Source organism: Rhineura floridana, chromosome 2 (genome assembly GCF_030035675.1).
Source record: "Rhineura floridana isolate rRhiFlo1 chromosome 2, rRhiFlo1.hap2, whole genome shotgun sequence".
NCBI lineage: Eukaryota > Metazoa > Chordata > Lepidosauria > Squamata > Rhineuridae > Rhineura > Rhineura floridana.
In genome coordinates this window covers 109,626,680-109,648,084 of record NC_084481.1, presented here as the reverse complement: position 1 = coordinate 109,648,084, position 21,405 = coordinate 109,626,680, and the positions used below count along the sequence as shown (strand labels likewise).

The window sequence follows — 21,405 nt, the reverse complement described above, 5'->3', positions numbered from 1 at the left end:
TCTCTGATTTAACCCCTCACTTAAAGTGTATAAGATGCTTGGACAACTATTTTCTGAACTCAGTGTGTGGGAAGAACAGTTTCTTACTATGTGTATGTAACCTTTGATATGTTGGCAAGGTAGTCATATGATCATTAGCAGCAACAACACTTATGGTATAGTACTAAGGAACCAGAGACCAGGTTGCAATCACAGTACGAGAAATGCTCTAAAATATGTCCCCCACATACCATCTAGGACATAATAGAAACTCAGGCTGCAATCCTGTACTCACCTGGCAGTAAGCCCCACTAAACTTTGGGAGGAAGGGCGAGATATAAATGTAACAAATAAAATAAACTCTGTGGGACTTAGTTCTGAGTAGACATGTATAGAATTGTGCTGTAAGATAACAGTCCTATGAGTCAAACACTCTCTGATTCAGTTCCTGATTCAAAGTCAACATATTTTCTTGATAAACTCTTGGAAAAGCTTGCAAACATTTGCGCTAATACAAAACAATCTGTCGTAAAAATGATGTAGAAGAAATCTAGTATGGAATAAGGTCATTTATAGTAGTGCTCCAGAGGCCTGTATGAATGTAAGGTTGGATCTTTGACACTTTCAGCAACAAAGGAAAGAGCAATACAGATGTTACAGTGAATGTCTAAAGTTTGATGCATGCTGGCAATACTATATTAATTTTTGTGAATGTCCAAACACAGATATAAGTTTAGGTAACACCATTTGATGTAACTGTTGTGATTTCATTGGTGTGTGCCCCAAAAGTGGGAAAATTTATTATTATTATTATTATTATTATCATCATCATCATCATCATCATCCATTTATGGACTGCTTACTATCTAATAGATCTCAAAGCAGTTTACAATAGAATACACAAGGAACAATAAAAACATATCAAATTAATTTACAAACCAAAATACATAAACATATACATAAACACAATATAAGTCAGAATTCACCAAGGGAAGCCTATAAGCCGCCCTCCCTTCTCTATGAAAGTGTCAGAAAACTGAAATTATGTTGGCCATGGAGGAGGGCGACAAGCAGGGAAAAGGTTATCGCTCCCCTGGTGTGGCTTGCCGCCATTTCTCTAGTCTCTCCTTCCTCCACCAAAGGTGAGACTGACTATAACATGCCATTATTATATGTTTGAATAGTAAAACAAATATCTGTCATTATAAAACAAAACACCAAGAGGTTGTCATAAAAGATTCACATTACAAGAACAAAACATTTTGCCCCAATCAGTAAGGAAGTCCTGTTTACAAATATAACACCACACTACATCTCTGAATACAAGATAGAAGGTTGGTTATAGCACTGCAAGATCAGAACTGAAACAAAACAGATGGAGCTCATTGCAGTGGCCCTACAAATAATGCCTTTATGGAAATCTCTGTGTACATTGAAGAGAATTTCCATTTGGGAGCCAAAAGTAAATGGAAGCCTGCCTGCACTAAAATGGTACTGTAAGAAATATGTTGGCCTGCGGTAAAGTAACAAATACCTAGCCAGATACAATGACAGCATTATTTCAGTACAAACATCTCAGCCCAGAAACCTTTAAGCTCATTTCTAATATATCCAACAATAAGTATGTACAAACCTATCCCCAACCCACACACACACACCACTCATGCTTCATTACATGTAAGAGAAAATGCATGCCACATGGGAAAGCATGAAAAAAAAAGGAAGCAGGGATCAAGAATGGTGTGTGCACTTTGGGGGAGATATTTCAGTTCAGCAAATGACTTTGTTCTTCTTTCCTTCCCCACCCCTCCCCCTACTCCTTAGTCATCCACCATGAAATAAGCTTGTTAATTGCTCTGTAACCAAAGCAGCCTTTCCCTCCAATTGACTGAGAAGGCAATGCTACTGTCTAGGGATTACAGGCCCTACGGTGACAGTTTTAATTCTGGCCAGAGTGGAGAAGTCAATAAATCGTTCTTGCAGAAGTCGTTACTGACCCTGAGCAAGCCCTGGGAGAAGAGAAGCAATCTCCATCTACTGGAAAAATATATCTCTACCACCCCAAAGCATACAAATAAAAGCGGAATAAAAGAATACCATTTCAGAGGCAGGAGGAGGGCAATCTCCTCCTCTCTCTGTGACTAGTGTCCTCAGAGACATAACTGCACATAGGGTAAAACAACAACAGGGTATGTATTATCCTACCCTGCACTGTACTAGCCACACAGTAACACAGGAAGGCAACTCTTGCACCAACTAGGCAACATTACAGTAAAGCATTGTAGTAATTCCACCACTGAATACTATTTCGATTATGAGGGTTACAATTCGCCAACTAGATCAAGTGAGGTAAACTTCAAAAGGTACTTAAAGCCTATGTATTGTAGCACTCCAGATGGTTTCTTATATGAGACATGGTTGAATAAAATGTAACTCAGGCAATGAGTGTGGCCATGTGTCCAAATTTACAGATGACAGCCCTCTGTTTGAAGGGCTGTCCAGTTAGCACCTGGACAAGCTGGTCAAGACCTGTGCAGACTGAGCAGCCAGACTGATGTGGTCACAGTATTTCCAATAAGTGAGATGTACTGCATTCTATTTTTGTTTAAATCATGGTAATTTCTAAATTTGCTTGTATCCATATAAATTAGCATATTTGGATTTCATGCAAATCTGTGTCCTCCTTTGTCCTCTTTTTGGGTGATGTATTTCCTTTTTTGGGACAATTCATAACTAGCCACCCTAGAGGCATGGCCATTTTACACATCCTGCATGATTTGTGTAAATTGCATGAGAAGTTTTCTTCTTGACAGAGAGAAGGGTTTTTAAATAACTTTGGAGACTCACTTCATTTGGTTTGTTGGGTTTGCCTAGTTGTATTTCTCCATCCATTTTTTTTTTCATTTTGGCATTTACAAAGCCTGAAATCATGGATATTTCAAAAGATCAAGTGGTTTGCTGGCTGGCAGGTGAACCAAAGAACCATTCAACAACATGTTCGCTTCAGAGAACAGATTCTGCTCAGTGTTCTAATAGTGAGGATTGATTTATAAGCCAGGCTATATGAATGAAAACGTGATTTGTTCCCTCAATTAATGAAGAAATCTGATGCTTCTGCAGAAGTTTTAAGTCCCAAATATTAATGTTAGTATTGCATTGCCATTCCATACACAGCTGAGCATCAGAGTCCATATGTATAACAGTGCCAACATCTACCCAGAATACACTGACTGCTAGATTACATCCAGTTTAGCAATGCCGCCATATTCAAATCTCACAAGAGATGATGCTAGAGTCTTTCAAGCATCTCCCTGCAAAGCCAGCTTTCTGTGCAGACAACAGAAGTGAGGCTTTTGCATGCACCAATATTACACAGCAATTGTTGGAACTCTAAGCTAGCCACCAGCAAACACAGCCAAAGGAATAGATTCCAACACAGAACCACTATAGTTGTAGACATATACTTTTAAAGTTTATCACCGTTCAAAAATATAGATTTTTTTTATTTTTTTTAAAAAAACAACCCTCTATAATAGAAAGAAATCACTAGGAAACGAGGATTCAAAGTTGCATCTCTGCACGAAGCAGTAAGATGATTTTTTGCTAGTGTCCAAGTCCTTTTTATCTTTTTTAATACTAATTACCTTGTTTTGTGACCATGAATATTGAAAGTGCAACAGCAGAGATCATTCAATGTGTAACTGAAGGGTTAATCCTGTGGTCAGTAAACCAAGAGGGTTGTGTATGTAGGGTTGCATAGCAAGCAGGGAAGGTAGCATGCTTTTTATTGCGGTAGCACATGCTACAATAGAGTTTTCTTGTGGATGTTTAGTTGAATGTCTCCCTGCTCTCCACAAGGCCTGTCGAAAAGGGAAAACCTGTTTCTTTCAGCTTAAGTTGTATACTGTTTTGTTCAGTTTGTGTAGTAAAGTTTTACCAGGATTTTCTTTCTGGATTCTTCTGTACTCAAGTGCCTCTGCTAATTTTGAATAGACTTCATACCTCATGTCCATTGCACCCTGGAGTCTAGTGAGTGTATCTGTGTAGGATGATCATCAACAGATGCAACTAGAAACATGTTCTGGTTTTATAAGTAATGTCAGGACCTCAGCTGGAGCACAGAGTATTGTCAGAATCCCAGCTTGATAACACAAAGCACCCTTTGAAAATACTGTTAAGATATTAGACCAACCTTCAAGGTATGCTAACCCTCATATGGCTCAAATGTACTACTGGAAAAAAAATTGAGCTTAATGTAGTTGATGTGTAACCCAGTTCTCTACACACTTACCTGGGATTGTAGCTTTAAACTGTAATTCTTTACATGTTTACCTGGACATAAGCCCCACCAAACTCAGTGGAACTAACTCCTGAGTAGTTATATATATATAGGATTGACTAAAGTTGGGCTTTACCATGACTTAAAGCAGGAGTGGGAACCTGTGACCCTCCAGATGTTGCTGGATTTCAGCTCCCATCAGCCTCAACCAGCATGATCAAGTACTAGGTATCAAGAACACCTGGTTTCTAAAATGGTTCTGAGACAAGGAATTGTGGGGAAAACATCTTGCCTGAAGTGGGGACTCTGAGAAGGCCATGAGTTTTCAGTTCTCACAGCTGAGGCTAGTGAATTAAGCTATAAGCAAGAACACCTGCTTATCAGTGGAGACTGCTACTTCAAGGCCAAGCAGCCAGGGAAGGCTGATGTGTGTGTGACCATTAGATGCAAAAGCTCCAGAAGAGTTCATCATCAGAAAGCCCTCTGATTGACTAATTAATTCCTTGCTGTTGCTGGGTATTTTCCCATGAGAATAGGATTGAGATCTTAGCTTTTGTTCCCTAATACTGTTCTGTGGTTGCTGATGCTATATAGGTGGGGTTCCATGTGCTATCCAGGCTATGTATCTCTGGGGAGATGTGGAACCATGAGGTGGTTTGCTGTTTGCTTCTATGGTAAGTCTAGATTAGGCTAGACAGTTTTGTTATTTTTGCCTGTGATTATAACTTTCTGTATTTTATCTGGCCCTCAGGGGTGTGGGTTTTAAGGAACTATTTTGCTGCTATATTGGCGCACTTATATTTTATTTAATAAAGCTACTTCTTGTTTACCAGTGTGTGTTTATTACAGGGGAGTTTTGGCTCTAAATTCAGTACCTTGGCCATTTAACAACAACTACCACATAATTGGATATTTTGCCTAAGGCTCCAGGACAAGGAGTGTACCTTTGGGTCTTGTCATCTTGGCAGGTCTATTTGGATTTCCCCTTAGCCCAGAGTGGGTGACCAGAATTAAGGGGTGGTGGCAGTCTACCTACCTTGCAGAGTTGGTGTTGGTTTACTCAGCCCTGGTAAGGGAGCACAGGTTTGTGCCTTGCCAGGATCAATTGCCCTGGGTTTGGGAATTGAGTCTTGGGACTGACCCAGGAGCGGTTCATGACACCAGGAATGATGGGAGTTGAACTGGAGGACCACAGGTTCTTTATCCCTGATCACCCTGTTCTTATGTGTGCTTACTTTGAAATAACTCCTATCCTAAATCTGATCCATAGATACTGATGACTGAACTCTGCATAGTCAGGCTTAGACTTGGGCTCTTGAAAAAGCCAGGTTGTTTCCTCCCAACTCAGCAAATAGCCCTGTTCAGAAAATAGCTGGCCCAAATGCTCACTGGAATCTGCTATGGTTGCATGCCAGGCTGAAGAAATGGTAGGTGCTACTGCCATGGCTAATATACTGTATTTCCCAGCACAATTTGTGTCTAGCATGCAGGCATAGCAGAGTAATAGATATTACATAGCAGAGGGAGGAAGAGTCACATCCCCCTTCCTTCTTGTACAACCAAAAAGGAAAAAGGATGGATACCTAAAAAGACGAGGAGGAAACAGGGAGGATGGGAGGCAGGGGTGGAGGGAAGGCTTTATAGGCTCATGTCATCCTTGTGGGCTTCCCACAGACATCTAGTTAGCCATTGGGGGAAACGGGATAGATCTTCGGTCTGATTCAGCAGGGCTCTTCTTATGTTAAATTCCCCTCTTGTGGATTTTAATACAAGCTGCAGAAGAACTTTCAGGACTCTAGTACTTGCTTCAGAATGGGGTAAGCATTACAAACCTACCTGGATTCATCTTGTGAGCTGTGCTTCGATAATGTTTGGAGCCATTACTAGAGATGGTTGCTGCAGCCACTACACCTTAAATCAAATTTAGCTTGCCCAACATGCTAGCTGCAGAATTTGTTGTTTACTAGACTCCTTCAGACAACAGAGGGCCTCATCCAAAGTAAAATTTTGAATTGCTTTCCTTTTTCATTTGATCATGTGAGTGCATTCTACTACAGTGCTGAAAATTTCTCCCACTTTTTTATCATTCTCCAAGAATTAATGAGAAAAGAAATTGTATTTGGAAATTATGAAGGGGGAAAGAACTTTTCAATTAAATTTTTATGGGTGGGGTGCAGAGATTTTGTCATAAGAACATAAGAAGAGCCTGCTGGATCAGGCCAGTGGCCCATCTAGTCCAGCATCCTGTTCTCACAGTGGCCAACCAGGTGCCTGGGGGAAGCCCGCAAGCAGGACCCGAGTGCAAGAACACTCTTCCCTCCTGAGGCTTCCGGCAACTGGTTTTCAGAAGCATGCTGCCTCTGACTAGGGTGGCAGAGCACAGCCATCATGGCTAGTAGCCATTGATAGCCCTGTCCTCCATGAATTTGTCTAATCTTCTTTTAAAGCCATCCAAGCTGGTGGCCATTACTGCATCTCGTGGGAGCAAATTCCATAGTTTAACTATGCGCTGAGTAAAGAAGTACTTCCTTTTGTCTGGCCTGAATCTTCCAACATTCAGCTTCTTTGAATGTCCACGAGTTCTAGTATTATGAGAGAGGGAGAAGAACTTTTCTCTATCCACTTTCTCAATGCCATGCATAATTTTATACACTTCTATCATGTCTCCTCTGACCCGCCTTTTCTCTAAACTAAAAAGCCCCAAATGCTGCAACCTTTCCTCGTAAGGGAGTCGCTCCATCCCCTTGATCATTCTGGTTGCCCTCTTCTGAACCTTTTCCAACTCTATAATATCCTTTTTGAGATGAGGCGACCAGAACTGTACACAGTATTCCAAATGCGGCCGCACCATAGATTTATACAACGGCATTATGATATCGGCTGTTTTATTTTCAATATCTTTCCTAATTATCGCTAGCATTGAATTTGCCTTTTTCACAGCTGCCGCACACTGGGTCGACATTTTCATCGTGCTGTCCACTACAACCCCGAGGTCTCTCTCCTGGTCGGTCACCGCCAGTTCAGACCCCATGAGCGTATATGTGAAATTCAGATTTTTTCCTCCAATATGCATAATTTTACACTTGTTTATATTGAATTGCATTTGCCACTTTTCTGCCCATTCACTCAGTTTGGAGAGGTCTTTTTGGAGTTCTTCGCAATCCCTTTTTGTTTTAACAACCCTGAACAATTTAGTGTCATCAGCAAACTTGGCCACTTCACTGCTCACTCCTAATTCTAGGTCATTAATGAACAAGTTGAAAAGTACAGGTCCCAATACCGATCCTTGAGGGACTCCACTTTCTACAGCCCTCCATTGGGAGAACTGTCCGTTTATTCCTACTCTCTGCTTTCTGCTTCTTAACCAATTCCTTATCCACAAGAAGACCTCTCCTCTTATTCCATGACTGCTAAGCTTCCTCAGAAGTCTTTGGTGAGGTACCTTGTCAAACGCTTTTTGAAAGTCTAAGTACACTATGTCCACTGGATCACCTCTATCTATATGCTTGTTGACACTCTCAAATAATTCTAATAGGCTACTGAGACAGGACTTTCCCTTGCAGAAGCCATGCTGGCTCTGCTTCAGCAAGGCTTGTTCTTCTATGTGCTTAGTTAATCTAGCTTTAATCATACGTTCTACCAGTTTTCCAGGGACAGAAGTTAAGCTAACTGGCCTGTAATTTCCAGGATCCCCTCTGGATCCCTTTTTGAAGATTGGCGTTACATTTGCCACTTTCCAGTCCTCAGGCACGGAGGAGGACCCGAGGGACAAGTTACATATTTTAGTTAGCAGATCAGCAATTTCACATTTGAGTTCTTTGAGAACTCTCGGGTGGATGCCATCCGGGCCTGGTGATTTGTCAGTTTTTATATTGTCCATTAAGCCTAGAACTTCCTCTCTCGTTACCACTATTTGTCTCAGTTCCTCAGAATCCCTTCCTGCAAATGTTAGTTCAGGTTCAGGGATCTGCCCTATATCTTCCACTGTGAAGACAGATGCAAAGAATTCATTTAGCTTCTCTGCAATCTCCTTATCGTTCTTTAGTACACCTTTGACTCCCTTATCATCCAAGGGTCCAATCGTCTCCCTAGATGGTCTCCTGCTTTGAATGTATTAATAGAATTTTTTGTTGTTGGTTTTTATGTTCTTAGCAATGTGCTCCTCAAATTCTTTTTTAGCATCCCTTATTGTCTTCTTGCATTTCTTTTGCCACAGTTTGTGTTCTTTTTTATTTTCTTCATTCGGACAAGACTTCCATTTTTTGAAGGAAGACTTTTTGCCTCTAAGAGCTTCCTTGACTTTGCTCGTTAACCATGCTGGCATCTTCTTGGCCCTGGCGGTACCTTTTCTGATCTGCGGTATGCACTCCAGTTGAGCTTCTAATATAGTGTTTTTAAACAACTTCCAAGCATTTTCGAGTGATGTGACCCTCTGGACTTTGTTTTTCAGCTTTCTTTTTACCAATCCCCTCATTTTTGTGAAGTTTCCTCTTTTGAAGTCAAATGTGACCGTGTTGGATTTTCTTGGCAATTGGCCATTTACATGTATGTTTAATTTAATAGCACTGTGGTCACTGCTCCCAATTGGTTCAACAACACTTACATCTCGCCCCAGGTCCCGGTCCCCACTGAGGATTAAGTCCAGGGTTGCCGTCCCTCTGGTCGGTTCCATGACCAACTGGTCTAGGGAATAGTCATTTAGAATATCTAGATATATTGTCATGCTTATCCTATTCTTGAGATTGCTCAGGGGTGTTTGTGAGTGGCCTTTCTTTCATTTTACAAACCATCTCACTAATGGTCTGCTCTCTGCAGCCTTCCAGGTGCCTATGCTTCAATTAAAACCCAAGGGAAGACATCCTGAGATTACTCCTCCCATAGGGCTTTTTCAGATTAGCAATCCAGGCAGTGGGGAGGCTTCAAAGCGCGGAGGAAACATGTACTGAAAAGCAACCTCTGCCGCCTTGCAGTAATAAAGTACCCACAGAAATTCTAAAATTCTCAAACGCAGCCTGAGAATGAGGCAGAAAAATGGAAGCCTCTTTTGCAGGGGAAGAAAATGGGAAGACAAATTTCAGTACAGGATTAGTATTGAAAAAGGATCATGAATAGCCAAGACAGAACTGTTGAACACCTCAGATTTCTGCTGAGTATTGGTCATGGATGTAATTCTGGAAAAGCAATTCTGAAGGAACATTTCCCTATGTTATAAACTTGTATGAGCCATGTAAAAAATGAAGACACGAGTGCCCCTAGCTATCCGCAGACTTGCATGCCTCGCCACAAGAATAAATGGATGTTTTTAGAGCTTTTGACAATTATTGTTTGCTTCTATCCAACAGTCATGCTTATCATATGATAAACAGCAGCACAACTCATTATGCAATATGGTCCAAGCTTTCCAGTCAACAAACTATTTCAGAGCTATTATTGTTCATGTAATGAGGAGGAACCATGCTTGATAGCTGGTTTGTGTTATCACACAATTGCACTATCCAGTGCAGTTTAACACATAATAAATATGGTCAGTGAATAAAATGCAGAGAAGTATAAGGCATTGTTATGAGCTACCCAGAACCTTATGCAGCATCAAATCTGCAGCATCAAACCCAGAACCTTTTGCGCGAACCCTTACGCAGCATCAAATCTTTATTTACCCTTATGTAGGTTGGGTGTATATAGGAGATGGTTTGAATACATTGGGTATGCCAAAATTAGGTAAAGTTAGACTACAAGGAAGGTAAGTGTATGTTTAAATCTATCCCACTGTAATAAATTGTACTTAATATCTCTACTTTGACTGAAATAGATCTCACATACTTTTAACCAAGAACATCTTCACACCTAATAAACAACTGAAAAATGAGGAAACTATCAAAAACAATAAAAGTTATTGGAAGTATTATGGAAGGTAGCAGCTGAAGTTGAATCTCCTACAGATGTAATAATTCTGTATCATTTTTCTTGCACAGAGTTTTCTCCCCTCTATTGTACTTCGCATATCTAAAAACAAATTACAGCTGTGTCCAAGTCACAGAAGAGGTAAAGAAAACAATCCCTGGCACATATACAGTATGTTATTGCTTCACTTCTTCATTGACTGGCTCATGGGGGAAAAATCGATCAGAACCCTATATGGAGGTATCCACCCTAATAAATTATGTGGCTTACATACATCAACCACTAACAAGTGTGGCTTGTATGCTTTGAGAAGAAAATTGCCACATAAAACAACTTTCCCTGAGAAATTTGTAGAAAAAATGTCTACCAAAGGGGCAAGACTAGATAGAGATGCTCTCAACAAGTAATTCAAAGATAGCAAATATTAGCATAATGGGCTAAATGGCTTGATCTGTTATTCCAGATCCTGTGTCATCCGTTACGCTGAAGAGTCAGACGGTGCAAAGGCAGCATTCTGGCCTGTATCTAGTGTAGGGTTTAAAAAGACCACTCTTGATCATCAATTCTCTGATCTACCATGTTTAGACAAGTTATCAGCATAACATGAATAACAACAGTGCAACAAAGATGCAATTTATTAAGGGATTTTTTTTCTTTGTGTATCAAAGGAACTACATAAGGAAGAATGACAGGAACAGCTATCCCCCATTAAAATAGCATTATTGTGGACCTCATCTTTTTGCTCCAAGGACTGATTTAAAAGTGATACCAGGTGTGCAAGATGAAAGTATCCATGTGGCATTTTCCTCAGATAGCTTAACGTTCAAACTGAACCCTCAAGTGTGCTATGTTAGTCAGTACAGTGCCTACCTGAACCACAGATCACTGGCATGCTAACACTGCATGTGCAGATGAGTCAACCTGGTTTAAACAATGCACTGGGCATGTAGAACACTGAACAGGTAAGTTCTTCTTATATACCTAGTCACATTTAAATTGGGCCTAAGATACAGCTCTCTAACCAATGCAAACAACTATTTAATTGAACCTAAACACATTAGAACATAGTTGCATTAATTGAACTTAGATGCAGGGTTTGTTGATGTTTCCACTAGGGCATAGGGAAGGGACCCCCAAAGTGTAGTCAGTGGTCCATAAGTTTCATTCAGATGGTCCACAGAAGTGATGGGTGAGGAATAGGAATACTGAATCGGGCCATTTAGCTCAGCATTGTCTACAATAACTGCCAGCAGCTCTCCAGGGTCTCAGGCAGGTATCTCTCCCAGCCCTACCTGAAGATGAGAGGGATTGGACCCGGGACCTTCTGTATGCAGAATAGATGCTCTACTACTGACCTACAGACCTAAGGAGCCTCTGCCTTCCTCAGAGGAATGCAGCTGCAGCTGACGGCAAGATGGGAGTAGGTCCCAAGCAGGGAAGAGGTTGAAAAGCCACTTCAATGCATGGTGATGAAGGAAAAAGCAAGAAAGAAGAAGCTAAAAGAGAACACATGCACAGTGCATTACAATTCCTAAACAAGAAGCAGAAATATCATTAAGTGGTCCACCGAGACCCTCAGCAATATTCAAGTGGTCCAAAGGGAAAAAGTTTGGAAGCTATTGGGACAGGGGATTTAAGAGCCCTGTGCCTATGTGGAATGAGTTTGTGGGTAAACTTAAAGTTGTTGGTCATTTGGCCCCTTATCCATTAAAATACGGCCTCCATAATAAATAAATAGGTGTCATACATAGAGGAACACAGAGTATAAATTTATATTTTATTGACGCCATTTAGTGTGTGATAGAAACTGATGTGTTTCTTACACAACAAATGTTAATGCTATTCATTGCATTTCCCCTCTTGATAGTGGGGTTATGAAAATGAGGGGAAAGGAAGTTATATACGACATAACACAGACACACAAAAGAAGAAATAAAAGGGTTTTACCATAAAGCTAAACTTTTTTTTTAAGGGGTGGTAGAAATCATCCCTTAATAAGTAATGCAACATATCCAATCTTTCTATAAAGTTCACAATGCAATTTTCAGTTCTTCCCTACCTGTTATGGTTCCCAAGATTAAAACACCCTGTTCTTTCCTCATTTTACAGCAAGTTGTGAGCAACCTCTACTATTTGAATGCAATTGCACTGCTATAAAGCTGCCCTGCATTCTGCTTCTGTATAATGGATATTCTAATCGCTGTCTTTAATTACCTAAAGAAGAGACAAGGTACTGGGAGAAAATGTACCTCAGATATACAAACATATTTCGCAATCAACTACTAAGCAAGCTACATCTCAACATGCTGCTGATGCAGTGCAGGAAGGAGAATTACATTCCAGTTCTGCTCAGGCTTTCAAAGAGGATTTAAATTGTGTTATATTTTTAACTATTGATTAATTTAAACAACACATTTTAAAGCACTAACTTAATCACCAACCCTTGATGTACAAACCTCTTAATGGTGGTTACATTAACTGCAGTAAGATTACTCTAGAGTAAGTGGTTTAGGAGGACATACTTCTGCAGATACAGGCTTCAGTCCAATGCCCACACTTTGGGATACACCCCAGTAAACCCAGTTGGACTTGCTTCTGAAGTAATATGCATAGGATCAAGCAGGCTGTTAGGAGAACATTAGTCAGTGAGCAGCCAGCAGTAGTGACTAACTTGTGAAAAACCTACAAGGCATTTCTAAAATAAATAAATGTCTTCCATTAAAAATACATTCCCTGACATTCATGAAATTATGGAACATTTAATCCAGAGATTCTTGAATCAAGTAAGGACAGTGATTAAAAAATGTGGTATGAATGGTACATGGCGCTTCCAGATAAAAAAAATTAAGATATTGTTTGTTTGTGGCTCTACTATCTCTGGCAATTGTATATTAGGTAACCCCCTATATTAACAAACAAGAACACATGCTTATCTAGAAGACAGAGAACAGAGTTCACTGACCTAGTGCCCAAAAGAAAGGTTTGAGATGTGTTGAGGCAAATGGGACATGTTCCACTGAGGGATTCTAGAATAATTTTTCACAGAGAAGAGACAGTGCCCTCCCTCCCTTCAAGCAAGCAAGAGTGTCAGAGGCAGTTACAGTGGCTGCCCGGTGCCTTTCCTTGGCTTGCATTACATCTCATGGAGCAACAAAAGCCTGATCTTCCTCCTCCCTCCTAGTGGAGGGCATACCATTGCTGTACCTCAAGCCTCTCTCCGCAGCTCCTTCCTGCCTCTGCATGAGGAAGGTAGGCAGACAGATAGAACATCCCAGAACAGAAATATGGCCCATGGGTGCTCAAAGCTGAAGTTCCCACACTATAGCCAGTGGAGTTCAAATGCTGGATTAGTGTGAGAGTGGATTGGTTGGTTCCCCCCTCTACCCCTTCCAAACACCCATCTACTCTTTTCCCATGCTGCCCCTGCTATTGTTGCTGTTCCAAGGAGGAGAGAGTTATATAGAATTCCTTATGTGACTAAACATCCATTTTTAACTTAGAATATCAATAGTGGCTTGCAAATATGAACTGTTTCAAGAAGCCCTAAGCGGGAGCAGAGACTATAAATTTCAGCAACTAAGAAAAGAAAGGTATTGGTCAAGATTTTCAGCCATATTCTCTTCCCCTCATGTTTCCAGATATAAAAGGAGAAACAAGGAAAAGCATCATCTTAGGTCAGGGATGGGTAACCTGTGGCTCTCCTGTTGTTGGTCCATCATCCCTGACCATTGGAAATGCTGGCTGAGTGTGAAGGGAGCTGGAGTCCAACAACATTTGGAGAGCCACAGTTTCCCCATCCCCGTCTAAGGGTCAAATTACATGTGATGTGAGAGAGTTGTCATTGGATCTCCCAAGATTCCCCCCCCCCATAAGCTGCAGAGGGAATTTGGACTGGGATCAAGAGACACAGAGCGGAGAGTTTAATTTTATCTTTCTCTTGCTGATTGCCCAGTGCAAATCCTACACTGGAGCTCCTGCAAACAATATATGAGAAAATACAGGCTCAATATGAGTGCTGGCCTGTTTCCCCCCTCCACAGTGAACAGCAGCCGTGTGTGTCTGTTGTGTGTCCTGCATCATGGCCTGGATCCAAATCACCTCCCCTTTTAGGAAAAGGATAAGAAGTTGGGATATCCATTCATGAATCTCTTGTACTATGTGTAGTTTGACCCTTAAATAAGACTGAGTGCTTACTGCAAGTATATTGTTATGAGCATGGGGGTTGGAACGGATGATCCCTGTGGGTCCCCTTTCCAGCCTCTGATTTGGAATCCTGTGCCTTATAATGAGGAACTCGCTCTGCTGGTCATATGAGTCTCCCTTTCGTGAAACAAATAGAATGGCCAGGTTTGTAATGGGTCTGTCAGTTGCCCAGCAACTGGTGAATGGGCCAGGAAGACCCTTTTGTCATTGAAACTCTTCAGGAGAGCCTCCCCCCTCCCGGCAGCTAGCAGAAGTTTGTGCTTGGAGTGTGTGTAGAGAGTGGTCTAGAGAATGGCTGGGGCTGGAGGCAGGCAGAGAGCTATCCCTCTGCACCATGGCTTTAGGATGCCTCCTGCAACCCAGATGGAAAAGCTGGATATTGGACTGCTGATGCCTTGAACCCCTCCATCCTAAGCTCAGGTTGGAATGTGTGTAAATAAACCATATTTCATAAAGACACCACAGTCTCCGCTGACCTTCTTCCCAAAGGAAACCAAACCCTGGACAAGCACAGGGACCCCTGGAATCTCACCGCTCAGAGATTGGGGAGGTGCACAACAATATGCTTTTTTAAAAAAAATGTGTTTTAATTAGAACTTGGCCAAGTTTTCCTCCTCTTACGCAGGAGTATTTTCAGATGTCTCTTATTTTTTGGGAGGGAGGTTACCATGATAGATACAAGGTGGCAGAGGGCTGTAGCATTTACTTTAAGTGGCTGTGGAGCTGCAGTAAGCAGGAACAACTTGGCAGCATTTGCAATTGAGAATAGCCCAATGGGAACAATGCTACATCATAAGGTAGCATCATTCCCCTGGCCATTCTTGGTAAAAAAATCAAAACAAACAAAAAGCTGGCTGCTCCACTGGTCGAAAAAGGTCTGGACTGAGTACCTTATCCCAACACTTGTTTTAATTAGCCTAGTAAAACTATATTGAGGTGAGGCATATCCATTCTTATTATGTATGTACGGACTGCCTTCATACCAACTTATGGCGACCCTATGAATAGGGTTTTCATAGTAAGTGGTGTGCAGAGGGGGTTTACCATTGTCTCCCTCTGAGGCTGAGAGGCAGTGACTGGTCCAAGGTCACCCAGTGAGCTTCATGGCTGTGTGGGGATTCGAACCCTGGTCTCCCAGGACATAGTCCAACACCTTAACCACTACGCCACACTGACTCTTCCATTCTTATTACTCTAAAGCTATTCAATTTTCTTTTCTCCTTTTCACTCATTCCTTCAGGTCGCTATGCCAGTGTCTTTTTAACAAGTCAAGCTTTCTTTACACTGTTCTCCTGCAAGGCTAGAGGTGCTTTTAATTCAATCTTCAGGACATCTAAATCAATCTCTGGATTGTGCCATGTCAAGGGAGCAACCCTTTTCAGAGTGCAGCTAGTCGTATATGTCTTCTGTGTGTGTTATGTGAAATATCTTCTTTAATTCCATAGGTGTCAGTGTTTAATCCTAGCATTGGCAGCAAACATAACTCACTTTCTTGTGAAAACAGGGGAGAGGAAGAATAATTTCTCTTTTATAGACTCCATGGCAGATATCCTAATACACAGTGGACCATCAAGGCACTGATCTAGGGAGAATGGATTTGGCCCACATTCTCTACAAAATTAGGTTTGAGGAACTTCAGCTTCATACCTGATTCTGAAGTTATTTTATGGTCTCTCTCCATTCCTATGTAGCTCTTCAATATCATATTTTCTCCAAAAATCTTTCCTCTCTTATCATGCATATAAATGCATTTCAGCTTATGCCTTTCGTTTCCTTTCTCTAACATAAACAGTGTGAGCACCTCTCAGGCAGAGACTTAAAAAACACACACCTGTTTTTACAGAGCCAGACATGTTTAGAATAGAGATTTAGAGGGGAGAGGTACTATTAGCCCAAAGATTCCTGGTGCTGGGTTTTAACAACTCTGACATCTGTTCTGATCCTAAACATTTGGACCTACAAAGATCAGTTCTACATTAGGCTGCAAAGGCCTCAGAAATTTTTTTTCCTCATGAGAAGTGCTACATAAATATAAGACCATTAACATTAATGTCATTATTATGCTTCTCTCTGAGTTGCAGAGTTCAACAGGACTTGTATACATTTATTCATTCAGAACAGGTTTATCCATTAAGAAGAGTATAAAGACCATGATTATCTCCACTCAGGAGACCAGTTTTATTTCATTATCAGACACATCCTGAATGCATTTGCCTATGCAACAGAGTAGGGATCAATCACTACACAGTAAACATGTTCTTTTAAAAACAAGATTTATTCTCTTATCAGTGAATGTTTCAGGTTACTTTCTTCTTCCAAATAGCAAGTGGTGTTGTCAGTTATTTTTACCCACAAGGAAACAGGATGTTTTCACAACTTTTACTAAGAATGTTTTGGTTACACAATTTGGCTAACAAGAGCTTGTAAATTAGGATTATATTTCTTAGAGCACCTTCTGAAATGTTTCTGCAGTTCAGGAAAAGATGTTTATAATATACCCACATAGCACAGCGATTATTCTGAATGAAATATCACAGTAATCTAATATCTTTATTTTTAGACCACTTCTATACCACTTAATATATAAAATCTCTAAGCAGTGTACAGCAAATTAAAAAACAAAAATCTACAATAAAACTATTTGCATCAATGCAAATGCAAATCAACACAATACTAATCAATATATAATCAATATATACTGTTACCAGTACCATAACTAAGTACTCTGTCTCCTCCGAATACCACTGAACACCTCTCAGCCTCCTGGCTCTGACCTAGGGCCCAAACAAATTCACTGATCATCCCAAAATCTCTCACAAAGTGGGTCCCCTGAACCTACCAACCTCATCCTAGTCTCTCACTCTAGGATTTATGGGCTGGCACCAAGGTCTGATGGAGCTGTCTCACGATGCCCACAATTGTGTCTTGTTCAGTAATCAGTCACCTGCATTCCACACTCCCAGTTCCTGGCTACAGCAGGCTTAGTGAATTTCCCAGTGGGGCAAATGGTGGCAAACAGGATTCCCTCCTCAGCACTTAAATAACAACTCTATATGCATTAACTATTCCCAAAGAATGTACAAATTATATAAAATACACAAACATATGGGAAGGGATTATTTCATTCATTGGCCTCCTAAGGAGCTGCAATTGTTTTAACAAACCCATGCACAGCACAGTTAGGCTTCAGCAACAGCAGGAGAAAAACTGTCACAGCAACATGAGTCCTGACTAAACGACTAGCTAAAAGGCTAAGATTATGTCCAAGTATTGATGCAAGGCACCACCTGCATTTTCATGCTGTGATGCTAGGTTCCTAGTGCTTGAGCCTATTAGTCGCTGTAAGCATATCATGGTTTAAGAGACTGGAAAACACTATGCAAATCCCATTAGGCCTTTTTCTGACACACTGTTGGGTACCCTGGTTAAGTGTTATTTACATCTTTTTTTTTCTTTAAATGTTTTTAATGTTGTTTTGTTTTAATGTATTTTAAAGTCTGTTTTTATGATGTTTTAAAGTGTTTTTAGCGCTTCTGTTTGCCACCCTGGGCTCCTGCTGGGAGGAAGGGCGGGATATAAATCAAATAATAAATAAATAAATAAAATCAGAGGTGGCTAACCTGTTGCCCTCCAGATGATATTGGACTCCAACTCCCACATGTCAGACTGAGGGATGATGAAGTCCAGCAACATCTGGAGAGCCAAAAGTAGCCAGCCACCTGCTTTAAATGAAAACTTGAAAATATTTAAAAAGTTCTAGTGAGTTCTGCATTGTGTACACAAGGGAGACTAAGCTTATTTATGATATGGCACAAGTATCACCAACAATAACTATGGTTGACCCACTGATTCAAGGCTAGTAATGACAACTGAAAGCTGATCACCAGCCAGCCAACATGTAGAAGAAGAGATTAAAGTTATGCAGATTAATTGGCCTGCTTGGACTATATATAATTTTTTAAATAAATATCATTCTAATTACATTAAGGAAGTCTAGTATGGCCTCTCCATCTTTTTCCTCCATAGTTCTAAGTGGCCAGGAAAGAAAACCGCAAAACACATCTATATTAATTAATTAATTGCCTTCTACATTCCCCTCAAGGTTTACAACTATGCCATTAAAACAGCTAAAAAGAGTGTTAGAAACCGTACAAAAAACCAACTGAAGATAGGTGTTGATTTCAATCTAAACCTAAAGCAGAGATCTTTTCATTCAGTTGGAAAAACTTGCCAAAACAGAAACGTTTCTGGAAAGTACAGACTGTGGGTGCATGTTGTATCTCAGTGGGGATGCTGTTCCACAAAATGGGTGCAGACACACTGAAATCCCTGATCTGAGTTACTGTGTAGCAGGCTTTTGATATTTTGGGGAATTCGTGGAGAAACCCTCCTGCAGCATGCAGTGACCAACTATGTACATAAGGAATAAGATGATCTCTCAAGTAACCTGGGGGTGTGTCCAGCACTGCAGCTCCACTGGTGCAACAGACTTCCATACACATAGTGAAACTTCCTCTTCCTCCCCTGTCCCTTCTAGCCCCCTGCACAACCTCAAAATCAGCTCTGGAGGGTTGGGGGACTCTCTGGAGCAGATTTATGGGGTGCATGAGGGGAGGAAACAGAAGTCCCATTGCATGAGTGGAACTCCACACATACAGCATTTCATACAACCCCTGGTCTGAAGCTGTATAGGTCCTTATATGTTGGCACCAAAGCTTGAACTTGGTCCAGTAGAACATTGGCAGCCAGTGCAAATTCCACAGCCGGGGTGTTATATGCCGGCAGAGTTAATATCAAATCTAATTTTATGAAAGGCATCCTGTGCTCATTTACCCATATCCAATACAACCCAACCTTAGCCCCACCTTTTGGAGTGTGAGGGGATTATTTGTGTTTGAGGTTACACATCTTCAGAGGCTAATTGCTTGCGCCCGACCTGGGCTCCAGACTGAAGGGTAGCCAAGAGCAGGCTAATTTTGTCCCTTATGTGGGCTTATGTGCCCTTGCTACATGCTTTCCATGGTTAACATATGCTGATAGCATGAAAGGAGCACATATGCACCAACCTTCCTCCCTGCAGATTTATTTGCTGGGGGGGAGGGTAGATTAAAAAAAGAAATCCTGCACTTCCTGGCTTGGCCTTTCCCATTGGCTTGTCCCATGTGTTCACACAAAGGGGATCCATTGAAGGCTGAAAGAGTGATTTTAGAAAACCTTTGCAACAAACATAGAAAGGAAGGAGCTCAAATTCCATGAGTGTAACAGCATAGTAGACACATTCTCCTAGCATAATGAGATCACAACATTACAGACCTTGATACTTACAAGGCACTCACTAGCTTTATGGGATATTTTCTGTCATTCGAAACACACAATCCATTATGCATTACAGATAATGTATATGGGAAATGAGTGTTTCATACAATATAATGATGCACGATACCACAGGACCTCAGCATGGATGGGGAAATTCCCTTATCAGACACTCCAAAGTATTTCAAGCTATTTATGTAAAGTCCAGGCTTCATTTTCTAAGGGCAGGCTGTCCAGTTGTTTCAGTCACCTCTCAAGGTCATAACAAGAAACTGCAGGGATTACACATTTACTCCACAATGTTATAGGGATTCATGAGAGAATTGCTTCAAAGTGGATTTTACCTTCTAGGTGCCATTTGTCAGATAACATTTAGCACAAGGCTAGGAATGTTTCAGCAGAAGCTGTAATCTCTTCACAAGAGTGCTAACAGTTCTATACGTCTGAATGGCAATTATAGGACAAGCGTCCATATATTTGATAGTCAGTAGAAAGTGAACTGCATGACTCGATTATGGGTCCCAATAAATGGATAATGGATGATAATCTGAAACTCTTGCTCTAGTCCAGGGACAGCCAACCTATATATTTGTGGGGTCATCCTATTTGTCAGATAGCATTATTGAACTGGAAGCACATAATTCATACAAGACAGACTATTCTTTCTCCATATATTCCAGGGTTGAACCTGACATTGAAAACAGGTACCAGGGCTGAGCGTGACACAAATTAAGCCCCAGGAAGACCAGGGCATCTATTCAGGTGTATATTCAGTCTGTGTTAGGCACTGGCTAGTGAAAACTGTCTCTAGTGTAGACTGGTAGTGTGGTAGTGATCCCTGGAAAGTACTCAAATACTTCTCTCATATGATTTCGGGTAGTTATCAGCTATTATGATTTTTTTCTCATTGGGGAATCCATGATAAACCTCTGAGACACCCCAGGTTCATAATTTGAAAACCATAATGGTTTAAATTTCTCCTTGACATAGAGAACATCAACAACTAGTGTTGACCATTTTCCCTTTACTGATCTTGAAACCTCCAGTGATTAACATGTTTTTGTTTCAGCAAAGCCCAGATGTTGAAAATTTCATTTAAGCATGTATTACTCCAAGCTTCACACTTTTCTCTTAACACAAAGACTGCTCTGCACCTGTAGTGAAAATAAAAAGGCTTGGTGGGAGAATTCAGGTGCTGTTGGTTTTAAAACAGCCCCAATAATGTTAAATATAGAACAACTCTCACTGGGCTGAAATGAAGCTGTGCCATATGAAATCACTTTTTAAAAAAACCACTACTCAAGGTAAAAATAGCTTCACCTCAGAAGAAAACTGCATAAATGTCAAAGATAGCAACACTATTTTTCCTCTCTACAAACACCTTTCCTTTTGTTCCATTGCAGCACACAACTTCCTGTGTCATACACATAAATGTGACTCAGCTTTATCCCTGTGAGACAGACCATATTCCGCCACTGTCATAGGCCGTTTTCACCAGGGATGGTTATATTGGTTTTTACATTTCCCACATCTCTGAAATGTGAAACCTACATTGACTAGAAAGTTGAATGCAAATCTGATTTTAAAATGGGCCTTGCCTGCTTTCCATCCCGTATCAATAGCATGGAGAAGACATACATCTCAAAAGTCAGTGTTGTGTGGAAATGTCCACACATTTCAGTTTCTGAGGGCCAAATTAAACATTACTTAAAGGATGTGTGAGCAATCTC

General features: G+C 40.8%; 1 protein-coding gene across 12 annotated transcripts in view; it reads right to left on the bottom strand.

Annotated features, from left to right (window-relative positions):
• BRSK2 (BR serine/threonine kinase 2) overlaps positions 1–21,405 on the bottom strand; it is a 708,663-nt gene that overhangs the window by 610,459 nt on the left and 76,799 nt on the right. Inside the window, exon 1 of one of the 12 annotated variants that reach the window (XM_061610109.1) lies at positions 5,295–5,341. The exons of 7 other annotated variants lie outside the window; for them this stretch is intronic. The gene's annotated coding sequence lies outside the window, so the exon portion shown is untranslated. Of the gene's footprint in view, positions 1–3,981; positions 4,014–4,270; positions 4,483–5,294; positions 5,342–21,405 lie in introns of those variants that run through there. 4 more of the 12 variants (XM_061610110.1, XM_061610108.1, XM_061610113.1 and 1 more) reach the window with 4 other exon arrangements.